The sequence below is a fragment of the Petromyzon marinus genome, chromosome 17 (genome assembly GCF_048934315.1).
Source record: "Petromyzon marinus isolate PM22_M1 ecotype Great Lakes invasive population chromosome 17, UKy_Petmar_22M1.pri1.0, whole genome shotgun sequence".
In the NCBI taxonomy this organism is placed as follows: domain Eukaryota; kingdom Metazoa; phylum Chordata; class Hyperoartia; order Petromyzontiformes; family Petromyzontidae; genus Petromyzon; species Petromyzon marinus.
The window spans coordinates 11,128,993-11,147,901 of NC_133683.1; the positions used below are offsets into that span (position 1 = coordinate 11,128,993).

The 18,909-nt window shown below is 40.2% G+C and overlaps 16 non-coding genes across 16 annotated transcripts; all 16 read right to left on the bottom strand.

Moving 5' to 3' along the window:
• Nucleotides 1-630: 630 nt before the first annotated feature.
• LOC142924893 (U2 spliceosomal RNA) lies at nt 631-821 on the bottom strand. The gene has a single exon (XR_012941995.1). It is a non-coding gene; the product is annotated as a U2 spliceosomal RNA (small nuclear RNA).
• A 954-nt stretch (nt 822-1,775) lies between these two features.
• On the bottom strand, nt 1,776-1,966 carry LOC142924894 (U2 spliceosomal RNA). Its single transcript, XR_012941996.1, has one exon. It is a non-coding gene; the product is annotated as a U2 spliceosomal RNA (small nuclear RNA).
• Nucleotides 1,967-2,918: 952 nt separating this feature from the next.
• Nucleotides 2,919-3,109, bottom strand: LOC142924895 (U2 spliceosomal RNA). The gene has a single exon (XR_012941997.1). It is a non-coding gene; the product is annotated as a U2 spliceosomal RNA (small nuclear RNA).
• Nucleotides 3,110-4,064: 955 nt separating this feature from the next.
• LOC142925020 (U2 spliceosomal RNA) lies at nt 4,065-4,255 on the bottom strand. The gene has a single exon (XR_012942122.1). It is a non-coding gene; the product is annotated as a U2 spliceosomal RNA (small nuclear RNA).
• Nucleotides 4,256-5,213: 958 nt separating this feature from the next.
• Nucleotides 5,214-5,404, bottom strand: LOC142924896 (U2 spliceosomal RNA). The gene has a single exon (XR_012941998.1). It is a non-coding gene; the product is annotated as a U2 spliceosomal RNA (small nuclear RNA).
• A 953-nt stretch (nt 5,405-6,357) lies between these two features.
• On the bottom strand, nt 6,358-6,548 carry LOC142925026 (U2 spliceosomal RNA). The gene has a single exon (XR_012942128.1). It is a non-coding gene; the product is annotated as a U2 spliceosomal RNA (small nuclear RNA).
• Nucleotides 6,549-7,502: 954 nt separating this feature from the next.
• LOC142924951 (U2 spliceosomal RNA) lies at nt 7,503-7,693 on the bottom strand. The gene has a single exon (XR_012942054.1). It is a non-coding gene; the product is annotated as a U2 spliceosomal RNA (small nuclear RNA).
• Nucleotides 7,694-8,649: 956 nt separating this feature from the next.
• On the bottom strand, nt 8,650-8,840 carry LOC142924897 (U2 spliceosomal RNA). The gene has a single exon (XR_012941999.1). It is a non-coding gene; the product is annotated as a U2 spliceosomal RNA (small nuclear RNA).
• A 945-nt stretch (nt 8,841-9,785) lies between these two features.
• Nucleotides 9,786-9,976, bottom strand: LOC142925019 (U2 spliceosomal RNA). Its single transcript, XR_012942121.1, has one exon. It is a non-coding gene; the product is annotated as a U2 spliceosomal RNA (small nuclear RNA).
• A 957-nt stretch (nt 9,977-10,933) lies between these two features.
• On the bottom strand, nt 10,934-11,124 carry LOC142924952 (U2 spliceosomal RNA). Its single transcript, XR_012942055.1, has one exon. It is a non-coding gene; the product is annotated as a U2 spliceosomal RNA (small nuclear RNA).
• A 956-nt stretch (nt 11,125-12,080) lies between these two features.
• LOC142925016 (U2 spliceosomal RNA) lies at nt 12,081-12,269 on the bottom strand. The gene has a single exon (XR_012942118.1). It is a non-coding gene; the product is annotated as a U2 spliceosomal RNA (small nuclear RNA).
• A 951-nt stretch (nt 12,270-13,220) lies between these two features.
• LOC142924898 (U2 spliceosomal RNA) lies at nt 13,221-13,411 on the bottom strand. The gene has a single exon (XR_012942000.1). It is a non-coding gene; the product is annotated as a U2 spliceosomal RNA (small nuclear RNA).
• Nucleotides 13,412-14,369: 958 nt separating this feature from the next.
• LOC142924899 (U2 spliceosomal RNA) lies at nt 14,370-14,560 on the bottom strand. Its single transcript, XR_012942001.1, has one exon. It is a non-coding gene; the product is annotated as a U2 spliceosomal RNA (small nuclear RNA).
• Nucleotides 14,561-15,513: 953 nt separating this feature from the next.
• LOC142925036 (U2 spliceosomal RNA) lies at nt 15,514-15,704 on the bottom strand. Its single transcript, XR_012942135.1, has one exon. It is a non-coding gene; the product is annotated as a U2 spliceosomal RNA (small nuclear RNA).
• A 953-nt stretch (nt 15,705-16,657) lies between these two features.
• On the bottom strand, nt 16,658-16,848 carry LOC142924900 (U2 spliceosomal RNA). Its single transcript, XR_012942002.1, has one exon. It is a non-coding gene; the product is annotated as a U2 spliceosomal RNA (small nuclear RNA).
• A 953-nt stretch (nt 16,849-17,801) lies between these two features.
• On the bottom strand, nt 17,802-17,992 carry LOC142924901 (U2 spliceosomal RNA). The gene has a single exon (XR_012942003.1). It is a non-coding gene; the product is annotated as a U2 spliceosomal RNA (small nuclear RNA).
• Between the last annotated feature and the right edge of the window lie 917 nt (nt 17,993-18,909).

Here is an 18,909-nt window from a genome sequence, read left to right on the forward strand (position 1 = left end):
TGTCCGTTTTGTAACACTTGGATACGGCCATTTATATTTGAAACAGGGACAAAATCTCAAACCGAGTATGTTTCGGCCAACAAACACGGAAGTTCTTAGGTGCAAGTGTAATTGATTCCGATAATTTGAATATGAAAAATAAATGATAACAATTCTTCGACCAATACATACGAATGAAAAAAACTATCGAAAAAATCTCGTTCGTTAATAACACTGCCAATTAAATAAAGTATAGTAAAATTTCAGGCAATGGCCTTTCGACATAGCACATGAAGCAGGATAGACTAAGATAGGCAAATTACGGAATAATGCGCAATACTGCATTATGCAGACGTAACAAACAGAGCAGTACAGGATAAAACAAACTGTTTGTATATAAGTGCATGTGCATATGACATATTACTTCCTGACCCACCCCTACTGGATATCTCTGAAAAATGTTTGATAGATTTTTAATTTCTGAAATTTGACTGCTCTCCTGGTCAGAAATGAGAAGATGGAGGCGACTGGTGAGCAGGAGAGAACGCAACCCAATTACGGACAACCAGCGGCAATGGGGTTTGCAAATGCACCAGAGCTACCAAAACCCAACACACTCTACTTTTGTTTGATGATGTCCCTCCCCCAGCAGGGAGGTGCACCATTCCCGGAGAAACTGCAATACCGGGTTGATGCGCGGAGTGGACGGAGCAAGCCCCTATTCCATCTCCCTGTCCCAAAAATCAATTTAATATAAGGTACCACAATGTGGTACGTATCAGATATTAAACTGATAAGAACAGATACTACACTTGATCTTAGCCAAAAGGCCGAGAAGCGATAACACCAACCTGCCAGGGGGTGGCGATTACATACGCCGAGGCTCTATCTACACCATGGGGCCTCCACCCGTTACTTCGCACGATAAATATTGACTTAAAGCTGTCGTGCCTGCAGGAATTCATATTCTTTGGGTGTTTCGGTAAAGTCACGTAGATAGTTTCAAAGAAAATAAAATAACTAAAAACTACTTGACGTGACTTTACCAAAGAATATGCGCACAATAAGTTATCACGACCATTCCGCATGTGCCAAGGTGTTAAGAGATACGGAATATTAACAAAAAAATTCCATACGATGCCACCACATATGGTGTGTTTTGTCCGTTTTGTAACACTTGGATACGGCCATTTATATTTGAAACAGGGACAAAATCTCAAACCGAGTATGTTTCGGCCAACAAACACGGAAGTTCTTAGGTGCAAGTGTAATTGATTCCGATAATTTGAATATGAAAATGCAAAATAAATGATAACAATTCTTCGACCAATACATACGAATGAAAAAAACTATCGAAAAAATCTCGTTCGTTAATAACACTGCCAATTAAAGAAAGTATAGTAAAATTTCAGGCAATGGCCTTTCGACATAGCACATGAAGCAGGATAGACTAAGATAGGCAAATTACGGAATAATGCGCAATACTGCATTATGCAGACGTAACAAACAGAGCAGTACAGGATAAAACAAACTGTTTGTATATAAGTGCATGTGCATATGACATATTACTTCCTGACCCACCCCTACTGGATATCTCTGAAAAATGTTTGATAGATTTTTAATTTCTGAAATTTGACTGCTCTCCTGGTCAGAAATGAGAAGATGGAGGCGACTGGTGAGCAGGAGAGAACGCAACCCAATTACAGACAACCAGCGGCAATGGGGTTTGCAAATGCACCAGAGCTACCAAAACCCAACACACTCTACTTTTGTTTGATGATGTCCCTCCCCCAGCAGGGAGGTGCACCATTCCCGGAGAAACTGCAATACCGGGTTGATGCGCGGAGTGGACGGAGCAAGCCCCTATTCCATCTCCCTGTCCCAAAAATCAATTTAATATAAGGTACCACAATGTGGTACGTATCAGATATTAAACTGATAAGAACAGATACTACACTTGATCTTAGCCAAAAGGCCGAGAAGCGATAACACCAACCTGCCAGGGGGTGGCGATTACATACGCCGAGACTCTATCTACACCATGGGGCCTCCACCCGTTACTTCGCACGATAAATATTGACTTAAAGCTATCGTGCCTGCAGGAATTCATATTCTTTGGGTGTTTCGGTAAAGTCACGTAGTTAGTTTCAAAGAAAATAAAAAAAATAACTAAAAACTACTTTACGTGACTTTACCAAAGAATATGCGCACAATAAGTTATCACGACCATTCCGCATATACCATGGTGTTAAGAGATACGGAATATTAACAAAAAAATTCCATACGATGCCACCACATATGGTGTGTTTTGTCCGTTTTGTAACACTTGGATACGGCCATTTATATTTGAAACAGGGACAAAATCTCAAACCGAGTATGTTTCGGCCAACAAACACGGAAGTTCTTAGGTGCAAGTGTAATTGATTCCGATAATTTGAATATGAAAAATAAATGATAAAAATTCTTCGACCAATACATACGAATGAAAAAAACTATCGAAAAAATCTCGTTCGTTAATAACACTGCCAATTAAATAAAGTATAGTAAAATTTCAGGCAATGGCCTTTCGACATAGCACATGAAGCAGGATAGACTAAGATAGGCAAATTACGGAATAATGCGCAATACTGCATTATGCAGACGTAACAAACAGAGCAGTACAGGATAAAACAAACTGTTTGTATATAAGTGCATGTGCATATGACATATTACTTCCTGACCCACCCCTACTGGATATCTCTGAAAAATGTTTGATAGATTTTTAATTTCTGAAATTTGACTGCTCTCCTGGTCAGAAATGAGAAGATGGAGGCGACTGGTGAGCAGGAGAGAACGCAACCCAATTACGGACAACCAGCGGCAATGGGGTTTGCAAATGCACCAGAGCTACCAAAACCCAACACACTCTACTTTTGTTTGATGATGTCCCTCCCCCAGCAGGGAGGTGCACCATTCCCGGAGAAACTGCAATACCGGGTTGATGCGCGGAGTGGACGGAGCAAGCCCCTATTCCATCTCCCTGTCCCAAAAATCAATTTAATATAAGGTACCACAATGTGGTACGTATCAGATATTAAACTGATAAGAACAGATACTACACTTGATCTTAGCCAAAAGGCCGAGAAGCGATAACACCAACCTGCCAGGGGGTGGCGATTACATACGCCGAGGCTCTATCTACACCATGGGGCCTCCACCCGTTACTTCGCACGATAAATATTGACTTAAAGCTGTCGTGCCTGCAGGAATTCATATTCTTTGGGTGTTTCGGTAAAGTCACGTAGATAGTTTCAAAGAAAATAAAATAACTAAAAACTACTTGACGTGACTTTACCAAAGAATATGCGCACAATAAGTTATCACGACCATTCCGCATGTGCCAAGGTGTTAAGAGATACGGAATATTAACAAAAAAATTCCATACGATGCCACCACATATGGTGTGTTTTGTCCGTTTTGTAACACTTGGATACGGCCATTTATATTTGAAACAGGGACAAAATCTCAAACCGAGTATGTTTCGGCCAACAAACACGGAAGTTCTTAGGTGCAAGTGTAATTGATGCAGATAATTTGAATATGAAAATGCAAAATAAATGATAACAATTCTTCGACCAATACATACGAATGAAAAAAACTATCGAAAAAATCTCGTTCGTTAATAACACTGCCAATTAAAGAAAGTATAGTAAAAATTCAGGCAATGGCCTTTCGACATAGCACACATGAAGCAGGATAGACTAAGATAGTTAAATTACGGAATAATGCGCAATACTGCATTATGCAGACGTAACAAACAGAGCAGTACAGGATAAAACAAACTGTTTGTATATTAGTGCATGTGCATATGACATATTACTTCCTGACCCACCCCTACTGGATATCTCTGAAATATGTTTGATAGATTTTAAATTTCTGAAATATGACTGCTCTCCTGGTCAGAAATGAGAAGATGGAGGCGACTGGTGAGCAGGAGAGAACGGACCCAATTACGGACACCCAGCGGCAATGGGGTTTGCAAATGCACCAGAGCTACCAAAACCCACCACACTCTAATTTTGTTTGATGATGTACCTCCCCCAGCAGGGAGGTGCACCATTGCCGGAGAAACTGCAATACTGGGTTGATGCGCGGAGTGGACGGAGCAAGCCCCTATTCCATCTCCCTGTCCCAAAAATCAATTTAATATAAGGTACCACAATGTGGTACGTATCAGATATTAAACTGATAAGAACAGATACTACACTTGATCTTAGCCAAAAGGCCGAGAAGCGATAACACCAACCTGCCAGGGGGTGGCGATTACATACGCCGAGACTCTATCTACACCATTGGGCCTCCACCCGTTACTTCGCACGATAAATATTGACTTAAAGCTATCGTGCCTGCAGGAATTCATATTCTTTGGGTGTTTCGGTAAAGTCACGTAGTTAGTTTCAAAGAAAATAAAAAAAATAACTAAAAACTACTTGACGTGACTTTACCAAAGAATATGCGCACAATAAGTTATCACGACCATTCCGCATGTGCCAAGGTGTTAAGAGATACGGAATATTAACAAAAAAATTCCATACGATGCCACCACATATGGTGTGTTTTGTCCGTTTTGTAACACTTGGATACGGCCATTTATATTTGAAACAGGGACAAAATCTCAAACCGAGTATGTTTCGGCCAACAAACACGGAAGTTCTTAGGTGCAAGTGTAATTGATTCCGATAATTTGAATATGAAAATGCAAAATAAATGATAACAATTCTTCGACCAATACATACGAATGAAAAAAACTATCGAAAAAATCTCGTTCGTTAATAACACTGCCAATTAAAGAAAGTATAGTAAAATTTCAGGCAATGGCCTTTCGACATAGCACATGAAGCAGGATAGACTAAGATAGGCAAATTACGGAATAATGCGCAATACTGCATTATGCAGACGTAACAAACAGAGCAGTACAGGATAAAACAAACTGTTTGTATATAAGTGCATGTGCATATGACATATTACTTCCTGACCCACCCCTACTGGATATCTCTGAAAAATGTTTGATAGATTTTTAATTTCTGAAATTTGACTGCTCTCCTGGTCAGAAATGAGAAGATGGAGGCGACTGGTGAGCAGGAGAGAACGCAACCCAATTACAGACAACCAGCGGCAATGGGGTTTGCAAATGCACCAGAGCTACCAAAACCCAACACACTCTACTTTTGTTTGATGATGTCCCTCCCCCAGCAGGGAGGTGCACCATTCCCGGAGAAACTGCAATACCGGGTTGATGCGCGGAGTGGACGGAGCAAGCCCCTATTCCATCTCCCTGTCCCAAAAATCAATTTAATATAAGGTACCACAATGTGGTACGTATCAGATATTAAACTGATAAGAACAGATACTACACTTGATCTTAGCCAAAAGGCCGAGAAGCGATAACACCAACCTGCCAGGGGGTGGCGATTACATACGCCGAGACTCTATCTACACCATGGGGCCTCCACCCGTTACTTCGCACGATAAATATTGACTTAAAGCTATCGTGCCTGCAGGAATTCATATTCTTTGGGTGTTTCGGTAAAGTCACGTAGTTAGTTTCAAAGAAAATAAAAAAAATAACTAAAAACTACTTTACGTGACTTTACCAAAGAATATGCGCACAATAAGTTATCACGACCATTCCGCATATACCATGGTGTTAAGAGATACGGAATATTAACAAAAAAATTCCATACGATGCCACCACATATGGTGTGTTTTGTCCGTTTTGTAACACTTGGATACGGCCATTTATATTTGAAACAGGGACAAAATCTCAAACCGAGTATGTTTCGGCCAACAAACACGGAAGTTCTTAGGTGCAAGTGTAATTGATTCCGATAATTTGAATATGAAAAATAAATGATAAAAATTCTTCGACCAATACATACGAATGAAAAAAACTATCGAAAAAATCTCGTTCGTTAATAACACTGCCAATTAAAGAAAGTATAGTAAAAATTCAGGCAATGGCCTTTCGACATAGCACACATGAAGCAGGATAGACTAAGATAGTTAAATTACGGAATAATGCGCAATACTGCATTATGCAGACGTAACAAACAGAGCAGTACAGGATAAAACAAACTGTTTGTATATTAGTGCATGTGCATATGACATATTACTTCCTGACCCACCCCTACTGGATATCTCTGAAATATGTTTGATAGATTTTAAATTTCTGAAATATGACTGCTCTCCTGGTCACAAATGAGAAGATGGAGGCGACTGGTGAGCAGGAGAGAACGGACCCAATTACGGACACCCAGCGGCAATGGGGTTTGCAAATGCACCAGAGCTACCAAAACCCACCACACTCTAATTTTGTTTGATGATGTACCTCCCCCAGCAGGGAGGTGCACCATTGCCGGAGAAACTGCAATACTGGGTTGATGCGCGGAGTGGACGGAGCAAGCCCCTATTCCATCTCCCTGTCCCAAAAATCTATTTAATATAAGGTACCACAATGTGGTACGTATCAGATATTAAACTGATAAGAACAGATACTACACTTGATCTTAGCCAAAAGGCCGAGAAGCGATAACACCAACCTGCCAGGGGGTGGCGATTACATACGCCGAGGCTCTATCTACACCATGGGGCCTCCACCCGTTACTTCGCACGATAAATATTGACTTAAAGCTATCGTGACTGCAGGAATTCATATTCTTTGGGTCTTTCGGTAAAGTCACGTAGATAGTTTCAAAGAAAATAAAATAACTAAAAACTACTTGACGTGACTTTACCATGGAATATGCGCACAATAAGTTATCACGACCATTCCGCATGTGCCAAGGTGTTAAGAGATACGGAATATTAACAAAAAATGTTCATACGATGCCACCACATATGGTGTGTTTTGTCCGTTTTGTAAAACTTGGATCAGTCACGCACACGACCATTTATATTTTAAACAGGGACAAAATCTCAAACCGAGTATGTTTCGGCCAACAAACACGGAAGTTCTTAGGTGCAAGTGTAATTGATGCAGATAATTTGAATATGAAAATGCAAAATAAATGATGAAAATTCTTCGACCAATACATACGAATGAAAAAAACTATCGAAAAAATCTCGTTCGTTAATAACACTGCCAATTAAAGAAAGTATAGTAAAAATTCAGGCAATGGCCTTTCGACATAGCACATGAAGCAGGATAGACTAAGATAGGTAAATTACGGAATAATGCGCAATACTGCATTATGAAGACGTAACAAACAGAGCAGTACAGGATAAAACAAACTGTTTGTATATTAGTGCATGTGCATATGACATATTACTTCCTGACCCACCCCTACTGGATATCTCTGAAATATGTTTGATAGATTTTTAATTTCTGCTCTCCTGGTCAGAAATGAGAAGATGGAGGCGACTGGTGAGCAGGAGAGAACGCAACCCAATTACGGACAACCAGCGGCAATGGGGTTTGCAAATGCACCAGAGCTACCAAAACCCAACACACTCTACTTTTGTTTGATGATGTCCCTCCCCCAGCAGGGAGGTGCACCATTCCCGGAGAAACTGCAATACCGGGTTGATGCGCGGAGTGGACGGAGCAAGCCCCTATTCCATCTCCCTGTCCCAAAAATCTATTTAATATAAGGTACCACAATGTGGTACGTATCAGATATTAAACTGATAAGAACAGATACTACACTTGATCTTAGCCAAAAGGCCGAGAAGCGATAACACCAACCTGCCAGGGGGTGGCGATTACATACGCCGAGGCTCTATCTACACCATGGGGCCTCCACCCGTTACTTCGCACGATAAATATTGACTTAAAGCTATCGTGACTGCAGGAATTCATATTCTTTGGGTCTTTCGGTAAAGTCACGTAGATAGTTTCAAAGAAAATAAAATAACTAAAAACTACTTGACGTGACTTTACCATGGAATATGCGCACAATAAGTTATTACGACCATTCCGCATGTGCCAAGGTGTTAAGAGATACGGAATATTAACAAAAAATGTTCATACGATGCCACCACATATGGTGTGTTTTGTCCGTTTTGTAACACTTGGATACGGCCATTTATATTTGAAACAGGGACAAAATCTCAAACCGAGTATGTTTCGGCCAACAAACACGGAAGTTCTTAGGTGCAAGTGTAATTGATTCCGATAATTTGAATATGAAAATGCAAAATAAATGATAACAATTCTTCGACCAATACATACGAATGAAAAAAACTATCGAAAAAATCTCGTTCGTTAATAACACTGCCAATTAAAGAAAGTATAGTAAAATTTCAGGCAATGGCCTTTCGACATAGCACACATGAAGCAGGATAGACTAAGATAGTTAAATTACGGAATAATGCGCAATACTGCATTATGCAGACGTAACAAACAGAGCAGTACAGGATAAAACAAACTGTTTGTATATAAGTGCATGTGCATATGACATATTACTTCCTGACCCACCCCTACTGGATATCTCTGAAAAATGTTTGATAGATTTTTAATTTCTGAAATTTGACTGCTCTCCTGGTCAGAAATGAGAAGATGGAGGCGACTGGTGAGCAGGAGAGAACGCAACCCAATTACAGACAACCAGCGGCAATGGGGTTTGCAAATGCACCAGAGCTACCAAAACCCAACACACTCTACTTTTGTTTGATGATGTCCCTCCCCCAGCAGGGAGGTGCACCATTCCCGGAGAAACTGCAATACCGGGTTGATGCGCGGAGTGGACGGAGCAAGCCCCTATTCCATCTCCCTGTCCCAAAAATCAATTTAATATAAGGTACCACAATGTGGTACGTATCAGATATTAAACTGATAAGAACAGATACTACACTTGATCTTAGCCAAAAGGCCGAGAAGCGATAACACCAACCTGCCAGGGGGTGGCGATTACATACACCGAGACTCTATCTACACCATGGGGCCTCCACCCGTTACTTCGCACGATAAATATTGACTTAAAGCTATCGTGCCTGCAGGAATTCATATTCTTTGGGTGTTTCGGTAAAGTCACGTAGTTAGTTTAAAAAAATAAAAAAATAACTAAAAACTACTTTACGTGACTTTACCAAAGAATATGCGCACAATAAGGTATCACGACCATTCCGCATATACCATGGTGTTAAGAGATACGGAATATTAACAAAAAAATTCCATACGATGCCACCACATATGGTGTGTTTTGTAACACTTGGATACGGCCATTTATATTTGAAACAGGGACAAAATCTCAAACCGAGTATGTTTCGGCCAACAAACACGGAAGTTCTTAGGTGCAAGTGTAATTGATGCAGATAATTTGAATATGAAAATGCAAAATAAATGATGAAAATTCTTCGACCAATACATACGAATGAAAAAAACTATCGAAAAAATCTCGTTCGTTAATAACACTGCCAATTAAAGAAAGTATAGTAAAAATTCAGGCAATGGCCTTTCGACATAGCACATGAAGCAGGATAGACTAAGATAGGTAAATTACGGAATAATGCGCAATACTGCATTATGCAGACGTAACAAACAGAGCAGTACAGGATAAAACAAACTGTTTGTATATTAGTGCATGTGCATATGACATATTACTTCCTGACCCACCCCTACTGGATATCTCTGAAATATGTTTGATAGATTTTAAATTTCTGAAATATGACTGCTCTCCTGGTCAGAAATGAGAAGATGGAGGCGACTGGTGAGCAGGAGAGAACGGACCCAATTACGGACACCCAGCGGCAATGGGGTTTGCAAATGCACCAGAGCTACCAAAACCCACCACACTCTAATTTTGTTTGATGATGTACCTCCCCCAGCAGGGAGGTGCACCATTGCCGGAGAAACTGCAATACCGGGTTGATGCGCGGAGTGGACGGAGCAAGCCCCTATTCCATCTCCCTGTCCCAAAAATCTATTTAATATAAGGTACCACAATGTGGTACGTATCAAATATTAAACTGATAAGAACAGATACTACACTTGATCTTAGCCAAAAGGCCGAGAAGCGATAACACCAACCTGCCAGGGGGTGGCGATTACATACGCCGAGGCTCTATCTACACCATGGGGCCTCCACCCGTTACTTCGCACGATAAATATTGACTTAAAGCTATCGTGACTGCAGGAATTCATATTCTTTGGGTCTTTCGGTAAAGTCACGTAGATAGTTTCAAAGAAAATAAAAAAATAACTAAAAACTACTTGACGTGACTTTACCATGGAATATGCGCACAATAAGTTATCACGACCATTCCGCATGTGCCAAGGTGTTAAGAGATACGGAATATTAACAAAAAATGTTCATACGATGCCACCACATATGGTGTGTTTTGTCCGTTTTGTAAAACTTGGATCAGTCACGCACACGACCATTTATATTTTAAACAGGGACAAAATCTCAAACCGAGTATGTTTCGGCCAACAAACACGGAAGTTCTTAGGTGCAAGTGTAATTGATGCAGATAATTTGAATATGAAAATGCAAAATAAATGATAAAAATTCTTCGACCAATACATACGAATGAAAAAAACTATCGAAAAAATCTCGTTCGTTAATAACACTGCCAATTAAAGAAAGTATAGTAAAAATTCAGGCAATGGCCTTTCGACATAGCACATGAAGCAGGATAGACTAAGATAGGTAAATTACGGAATAATGCGCAATACTGCATTATGAAGACGTAACAAACAGAGCAGTACAGGATAAAACAAACTGTTTGTATATTAGTGCATGTGCATATGACATATTACTTCCTGACCCACCCCTACTGGATATCTCTGAAATATGTTTGATAGATTTTTAATTTCTGCTCTCCTGGTCAGAAATGAGAAGATGGAGGCGACTGGTGAGCAGGAGAGAACGCAACCCAATTACGGACAACCAGCGGCAATGGGGTTTGCAAATGCACCAGAGCTACCAAAACCCAACACACTCTACTTTTGTTTGATGATGTCCCTCCCCCAGCAGGGAGGTGCACCATTCCCGGAGAAACTGCAATACCGGGTTGATGCGCGGAGTGGACGGAGCAAGCCCCTATTCCATCTCCCTGTCCCAAAAATCTATTTAATATAAGGTACCACAATGTGGTACGTATCAGATATTAAACTGATAAGAACAGATACTACACTTGATCTTAGCCAAAAGGCCGAGAAGCGATAACACCAACCTGCCAGGGGGTGGCGATTACATACGCCGAGGCTCTATCTACACCATGGGGCCTCCACCCGTTACTTCGCACGATAAATATTGACTTAAAGCTATCGTGACTGCAGGAATTCATATTCTTTGGGTCTTTCGGTAAAGTCACGTAGATAGTTTCAAAGAAAATAAAATAACTAAAAACTACTTGACGTGACTTTACCATGGAATATGCGCACAATAAGTTATTACGACCATTCCGCATGTGCCAAGGTGTTAAGAGATACGGAATATTAACAAAAAATGTTCATACGATGCCACCACATATGGTGTGTTTTGTCCGTTTTGTAACACTTGGATACGGCCATTTATATTTGAAACAGGGACAAAATTTCAAACCGAGTATGTTTCGGCCAACAAACACGGAAGTTCTTAGGTGCAAGTGTAATTGATTCCGATAATTTGAATATGAAAATGCAAAATAAATGATAACAATTCTTCGACCAATACATACGAATGAAAAAAACTATCGAAAAAATCTCGTTCGTTAATAACACTGCCAATTAAAGAAAGTATAGTAAAATTTCAGGCAATGGCCTTTCGACATAGCACACATGAAGCAGGATAGACTAAGATAGTTAAATTACGGAATAATGCGCAATACTGCATTATGCAGACGTAACAAACAGAGCAGTACAGGATAAAACAAACTGTTTGTATATAAGTGCATGTGCATATGACATATTACTTCCTGACCCACCCCTACTGGATATCTCTGAAAAATGTTTGATAGATTTTTAATTTCTGAAATTTGACTGCTCTCCTGGTCAGAAATGAGAAGATGGAGGCGACTGGTGAGCAGGAGAGAACGCAACCCAATTACAGACAACCAGCGGCAATGGGGTTTGCAAATGCACCAGAGCTACCAAAACCCAACACACTCTACTTTTGTTTGATGATGTCCCTCCCCCAGCAGGGAGGTGCACCATTCCCGGAGAAACTGCAATACCGGGTTGATGCGCGGAGTGGACGGAGCAAGCCCCTATTCCATCTCCCTGTCCCAAAAATCAATTTTATATAAGGTACCACTGTGGTACGTATCAGATATTAAACTGATAAGAACAGATACTACACTTGATCTTAGCCAAAAGGCCGAGAAGCGATAACACCAACCTGCCAGGGGGTGGCGATTACATACGCCGAGACTCTATCTACACCATGGGGCCTCCACCCGTTACTTCGCACGATAAATATTGACTTAAAGCTATCGTGCCTGCAGGAATTCATATTCTTTGGGTGTTTCGGTAAAGTCACGTAGTTAGTTTCAAAGAAAATAAAAAAAATAACTAAAAACTACTTCACGTGACTTTACCAAAGAATATGCGCACAATAAGTTATCACGACCATTCCGCATATACCATGGTGTTAAGAGATACGGAATATTAACAAAAAAATTCCATACGATGCCACCACATATGGTGTGTTTTGTCCGTTTTGTAACACTTGGATACGGCCATTTATATTTGAAACAGGGACAAAATCTCAAACCGAGTATGTTTCGGCCAACAAAGTTCTTAGGTGCAAGTTTAATTAATTCCGATAATTTGAATATGAAAATGCAAAATAAATGATAAAAATTCTTCGACCAATACATACGCATGAAAAAAACTATCGAAAAAATCTCGTTCGTTAATAACACTGCCAATTAAAGAAAGTATAGTAAAATTTCAGGCAATGGCCTTTCGACATAGCACATGAAGCAGGATAGACTAAGATAGGCAAATTACGGAATAATGCGCAATACTGCATTATGCAGACGTAACAAACAGAGCAGTACAGGATAAAACAAACTGTTTGTATATAAGTGCATGTGCATATGACATATTACTTCCTGACCCACCCCTACTGGATATCTCTGAAAAATGTTTGATAGATTTTTAATTTCTGAAATTTGACTGCTCTCCTGGTCAGAAATGAGAAGATGGAGGCGACTGGTGAGCAGGAGAGAACGCAACCCAATTACAGACAACCAGCGGCAATGGGGTTTGCAAATGCACCAGAGCTACCAAAACCCAACACACTCTACTTTTGTTTGATGATGTCCCTCCCCCAGCAGGGAGGTGCACCATTCCCGGAGAAACTGCAATACCGGGTTGATGCGCGGAGTGGACGGAGCAAGCCCCTATTCCATCTCCCTGTCCCAAAAATCAATTTAATATAAGGTACCACAATGTGGTACGTATCAGATATTAAACTGATAAGAACAGATACTACACTTGATCTTAGCCAAAAGGCCGAGAAGCGATAATACCAACCTGCCAGGGGGTGGCGATTACATACGCCGAGACTCTATCTACACCATGGGGCCTCCACCCGTTACTTCGCACGATAAATATTGACTTAAAGCTATCGTGCCTGCAGGAATTCATATTCTTTGGCTGTTTCGGTAAAGTCACGTAGTTGGTTTCAAAGAAAATAAAAAAAATAACTAAAAACTACTTTACGTGACTTTACCAAAGAATATGCGCACAATAAGTTATCACGACCATTCCGCATATACCATGGTGTTAAGAGATACGGAATATTAACAAAAAAATTCCATACGATGCCACCACATATGGTGTGTTTTGTCCGTTTTGTAACACTTGGATACGGCCATTTATATTTTAAACAGGGACAAAATCTCAAACCGAGTATGTTTCGGCCAACAAACACGGAAGTTCTTAGGTGCAAGTGTAATTGATTCCGATAATTTGAATATGAAAATGCAAAATAAATGATAAAAATTCTTCGACCAATACATACGAATGAAAAAAACTATCGAAAAAATCTCGTTCGTTAATAACACTGCCAATTAAAGAAAGTATAGTAAAATTTCAGGCAATGGCCTTTCGACATAGCACATGAAGCAGGATAGACTAAGATAGGCAAATTACGGAATAATGCGCAATACTGCATTATGCAGACGTAACAAACAGAGCAGTACAGGATAAAACAAACTGTTTGTATATAAGTGCATGTGCATATGACATATTACTTCCTGACCCACCCCTACTGGATATCTCTGAAAAATGTTTGATAGATTTTAAATTTCTGAAATTTGACAGCTCTCCTGGTCAGAAATGAGAAGATGGAGGCGACTGGTGAGCAGGAGAGAACGCAACCCAATTACGGACAACCAGCGGCAATGGGGTTTGCAAATGCACCAGAGCTACCAAAACCCAACACACTCTACTTTTGTTTGATGATGTCCCTCCCCCAGCAGGGAGGTGCACCATTCCCGGAGAAACTGCAATACCGGGTTGATGCGCGGAGTGGACGGAGCAAGCCCCTATTCCATCTCCCTGTCCCAAAAATCAATTTAATATAAGGTACCACAATGTGGTACGTATCAGATATTAAACTGATAAGAACAGATACTACACTTGATCTTAGCCAAAAGGCCGAGAAGCGATAACACCAACCTGCCAGGGGGTGGCGATTACATACGCCGAGACTCTATCTACACCATGGGGCCTCCACCCGTTACTTCGCACGATAAATATTGACTTAAAGCTATCGTGCCTGCAGGAATTCATATTCTTTGGGTGTTTCGGTAAAGTCACGTAGTTAGTTTAAAATAAAAAAAATAACTAAAAACTACTTTACGTGACTTTACCAAAGAATATGCGCACAATAAGTTATCACGACCATTCCGCATATACCATGGTGTTAAGAGATACGGAATATTAACAAAAAAATTCCATACGATGCCACCACATATGGTGTGTTTTGTCCGTTTTGTAACACTTGGATACGGCCATTTATATTTTAAACAGGGACAAAATCTCAAACCGAGTATGTTTCGGCCAACAAACACGGAAGTTCTTAGGTGCAAGTGTAATTGATTCCGATAATTTGAATATGAAAATGCAAAATAAATGATAAAAATTCTTCGACCAATACATACGAATGAAAAAAACTATCGAAAAAATCTCGTTCGTTAATAACACTGCCAATTAAAGAAAGTATAGTAAAATTTCAGGCAATGGCCTTTCGACATAGCACATGAAGCAGGATAGACTAAGATAGGCAAATTACGGAATAATGCGCAATACTGCATTATGCAGACGTAACAAACAGAGCAGTACAGGATAAAACAAACTGTTTGTATATAAGTGCATGTGCATATGACATATTACTTCCTGACCCACCCCTACTGGATATCTCTGAAAAATGTTTGATAGATTTTAAATTTCTGAAATTTGACAGCTCTCCTGGTCAGAAATGAGAAGATGGAGGCGACTGGTGAGCAGGAGAGAACGCAACCCAATTACGGACAACCAGCGGCAATGGGGTTTGCAAATGCACCAGAGCTACCAAAACCCAACACACTCTACTTTTGTTTGATGATGTCCCTCCCCCAGCAGGGAGGTGCACCATTCCCGGAGAAACTGCAATACCGGGTTGATGCGCGGAGTGGACGGAGCAAGCCCCTATTCCATCTCCCTGTCCCAAAAATCAATTTAATATAAAGTACCACAATGTGGTACGTATCAGATATTAAACTGATAAGAACAGATACTACACTTGATCTTAGCCAAAAGGCCGAGAAGCGATAACACCAACCTGCCAGGGGGTGGCGATTACATACGCCGAGACTCTATCTACACCATGGGGCCTCCACCCGTTACTTCGCACAATAAATATTGACTTAAAGCTATCGTGCCTGCAGGAATTCATATTCTTTGGGTGTTTCGGTAAAGTCACGTAGTTAGTTTAAAATAAAAAAAATAACTAAAAACTACTTTACGTGACTTTACCAAAGAATATGCGCACAATAAGGTATCACGACCATTCCGCATATACCATGGTGTTAAGAGATACGGAATATTAACAAAAAAATTCCATACGATGCCACCACATATGGTGTGTTTTGTCCGTTTTGTAACACTTGGATACGGCCATTTATATTTGAAACAGGGACAAAATCTCAAACCGAGTATGTTTCGGCCAACAAACACGGAAGTTCTTAGGTGCAAGTGTAATTGATTCCGATAATTTGAATATGAAAATGCAAAATAAATGATAACAATTCTTCGACCAATACATACGAATGAAAAAAACTATCGAAAAAATCTCGTTCGTTAATAACACTGCCAATTAAAGAAAGTATTGTAAAATTTCAGGCAATGGCCTTTCGACATAGCACATGAAGCAGGATAGACTAAGATAGGCAAATTACGGAATAATGCGCAATACTGCATTATGCAGACGTAACAAACAGAGCAGTACAGGATAAAACAAACTGTTTGTATATAAGTGCATGTGCATATGACATATTACTTCCTGACCCACCCCTACTGGATATCTCTGAAAAATGTTTGATAGATTTTAAATTTCTGAAATTTGACAGCTCTCCTGGTCAGAAATGAGAAGATGGAGGCGACTGGTGAGCAGGAGAGAACGCAACCCAATTACGGACAACCAGCGGCAATGGGGTTTGCAAATGCACCAGAGCTACCAAAACCCAACACACTCTACTTTTGTTTGATGATGTCCCTCCCCCAGCAGGGAGGTGCACCATTCCCGGAGAAACTGCAATACCGGGTTGATGCGCGGAGTGGACGGAGCAAGCCCCTATTCCATCTCCCTGTCCCAAAAATCAATTTAATATAAGGTACCACAATGTGGTACGTATCAGATATTAAACTGATAAGAACAGATACTACACTTGATCTTAGCCAAAAGGCCGAGAAGCGATAACACCAACCTGCCAGGGGGTGGCGATTACATACGCCGAGACTCTATCTACACCATGGGGCCTCCACCCGTTACTTCGCACGATAAATATTGACTTAAAGCTATCGTGCCTGCAGGAATTCATATTCTTTGGGTGTTTCGGTAAAGTCACGTAGTTAGTTTAAAATAAAAAAAATAACTAAAAACTACTTTACGTGACTTTACCAAAGAATATGCGCACAATAAGTTATCACGACCATTCCGCATATACCATGGTGTTAAGAGATACGGAATATTAACAAAAAAATTCCATACGATGCCACCACATATGGTGTGTTTTGTCCGTTTTGTAACACTTGGATACGGCCATTTATATTTTAAACAGGGACAAAATCTCAAACCGAGTATGTTTCGGCCAACAAACACGGAAGTTCTTAGGTGCAAGTGTAATTGATTCCGATAATTTGAATATGAAAATGCAAAATAAATGATAAAAATTCTTCGACCAATACATACGAATGAAAAAAACTATCGAAAAAATCTCGTTCGTTAATAACACTGCCAATTAAAGAAAGTATAGTAAAATTTCAGGCAATGGCCTTTCGACATAGCACATGAAGCAGGATAGACTAAGATAGGCAAATTACGGAATAATGCGCAATACTGCATTATGCAGACGTAACAAACAGAGCAGTACAGGATAAAACAAACTGTTTGTATATAAGTGCATGTGCATATGACATATTACTTCCTGACCCACCCCTACTGGATATCTCTGAAAAATGTTTGATAGATTTTAAATTTCTGAAATTTGACAGCTCTCCTGGTCAGAAATGAGAAGATGGAGGCGACTGGTGAGCAGGAGAGAACGCAACCCAATTACGGACAACCAGCGGCAATGGGGTTTGCAAATGCACCAGAGCTACCAAAACCCAACACACTCTACTTTTGTTTGATGATGTCCCTCCCCCAGCAGGGAGGTGCACCATTCCCGGAGAAACTGCAATACCGGGTTGATGCGCGGAGTGGACGGAGCAAGCCCCTATTCCATCTCCCTGTCCCAAAAATCAATTTAATATAAGGTACCACAATGTGGTACGTATCAGATATTAAACTGATAAGAACAGATACTACACTTGATCTTAGCCAAAAGGCCGAGAAGCGATAACACCAACCTGCCAGGGGGTGGCGATTACATACGCCGAGACTCTATCTACACCATGGGGCCTCCACCCGTTACTTCGCACGATAAATATTGACTTAAAGCTATCGTGCCTGCAGGAATTCATATTCTTTGGGTGTTTCGGTAAAGTCACGTAGTTAGTTTAAAATAAAAAAAATAACTAAAAACTACTTTACGTGACTTTACCAAAGAATATGCGCACAATAAGTTATCACGACCATTCCGCATATACCATGGTGTTAAGAGATACGGAATATTAACAAAAAAATTCCATACGATGCCACCACATATGGTGTGTTTTGTCCGTTTTGTAACACTTGGATACGGCCATTTATATTTTAAACAGGGACAAAATCTCAAACCGAGTATGTTTCGGCCAACAAACACGGAAGTTCTTAGGTGCAAGTGTAATTGATTCCGATAATTTGAATATGAAAATGCAAAATAAATGATAAAAATTCTTCGACCAATACATACGAATGAAAAAAACTATCGAAAAAATCTCGTTCGTTAATAACACTGCCAATTAAAGAAAGTATAGTAAAATTTCAGGCAATGGCCTTTCGACATAGCACATGAAGCAGGATAGACTAAGATAGGCAAATTACGGAATAATGCGCAATACTGCATTATGCAGACGTAACAAACAGAGCAGTACAGGATAAAACAAACTGTTTGTATATAAGTGCATGTGCATATGACATATTACTTCCTGACCCACCCCTACTGGATATCTCTGAAAAATGTTTGATAGATTTTAAATTTCTGAAATTTGACAGCTCTCCTGGTCAGAAATGAGAAGATGGAGGCGACTGGTGAGCAGGAGAGAACGCAACCCAATTACGGACAACCAGCGGCAATGGGGTTTGCAAATGCACCAGAGCTACCAAAACCCAACAC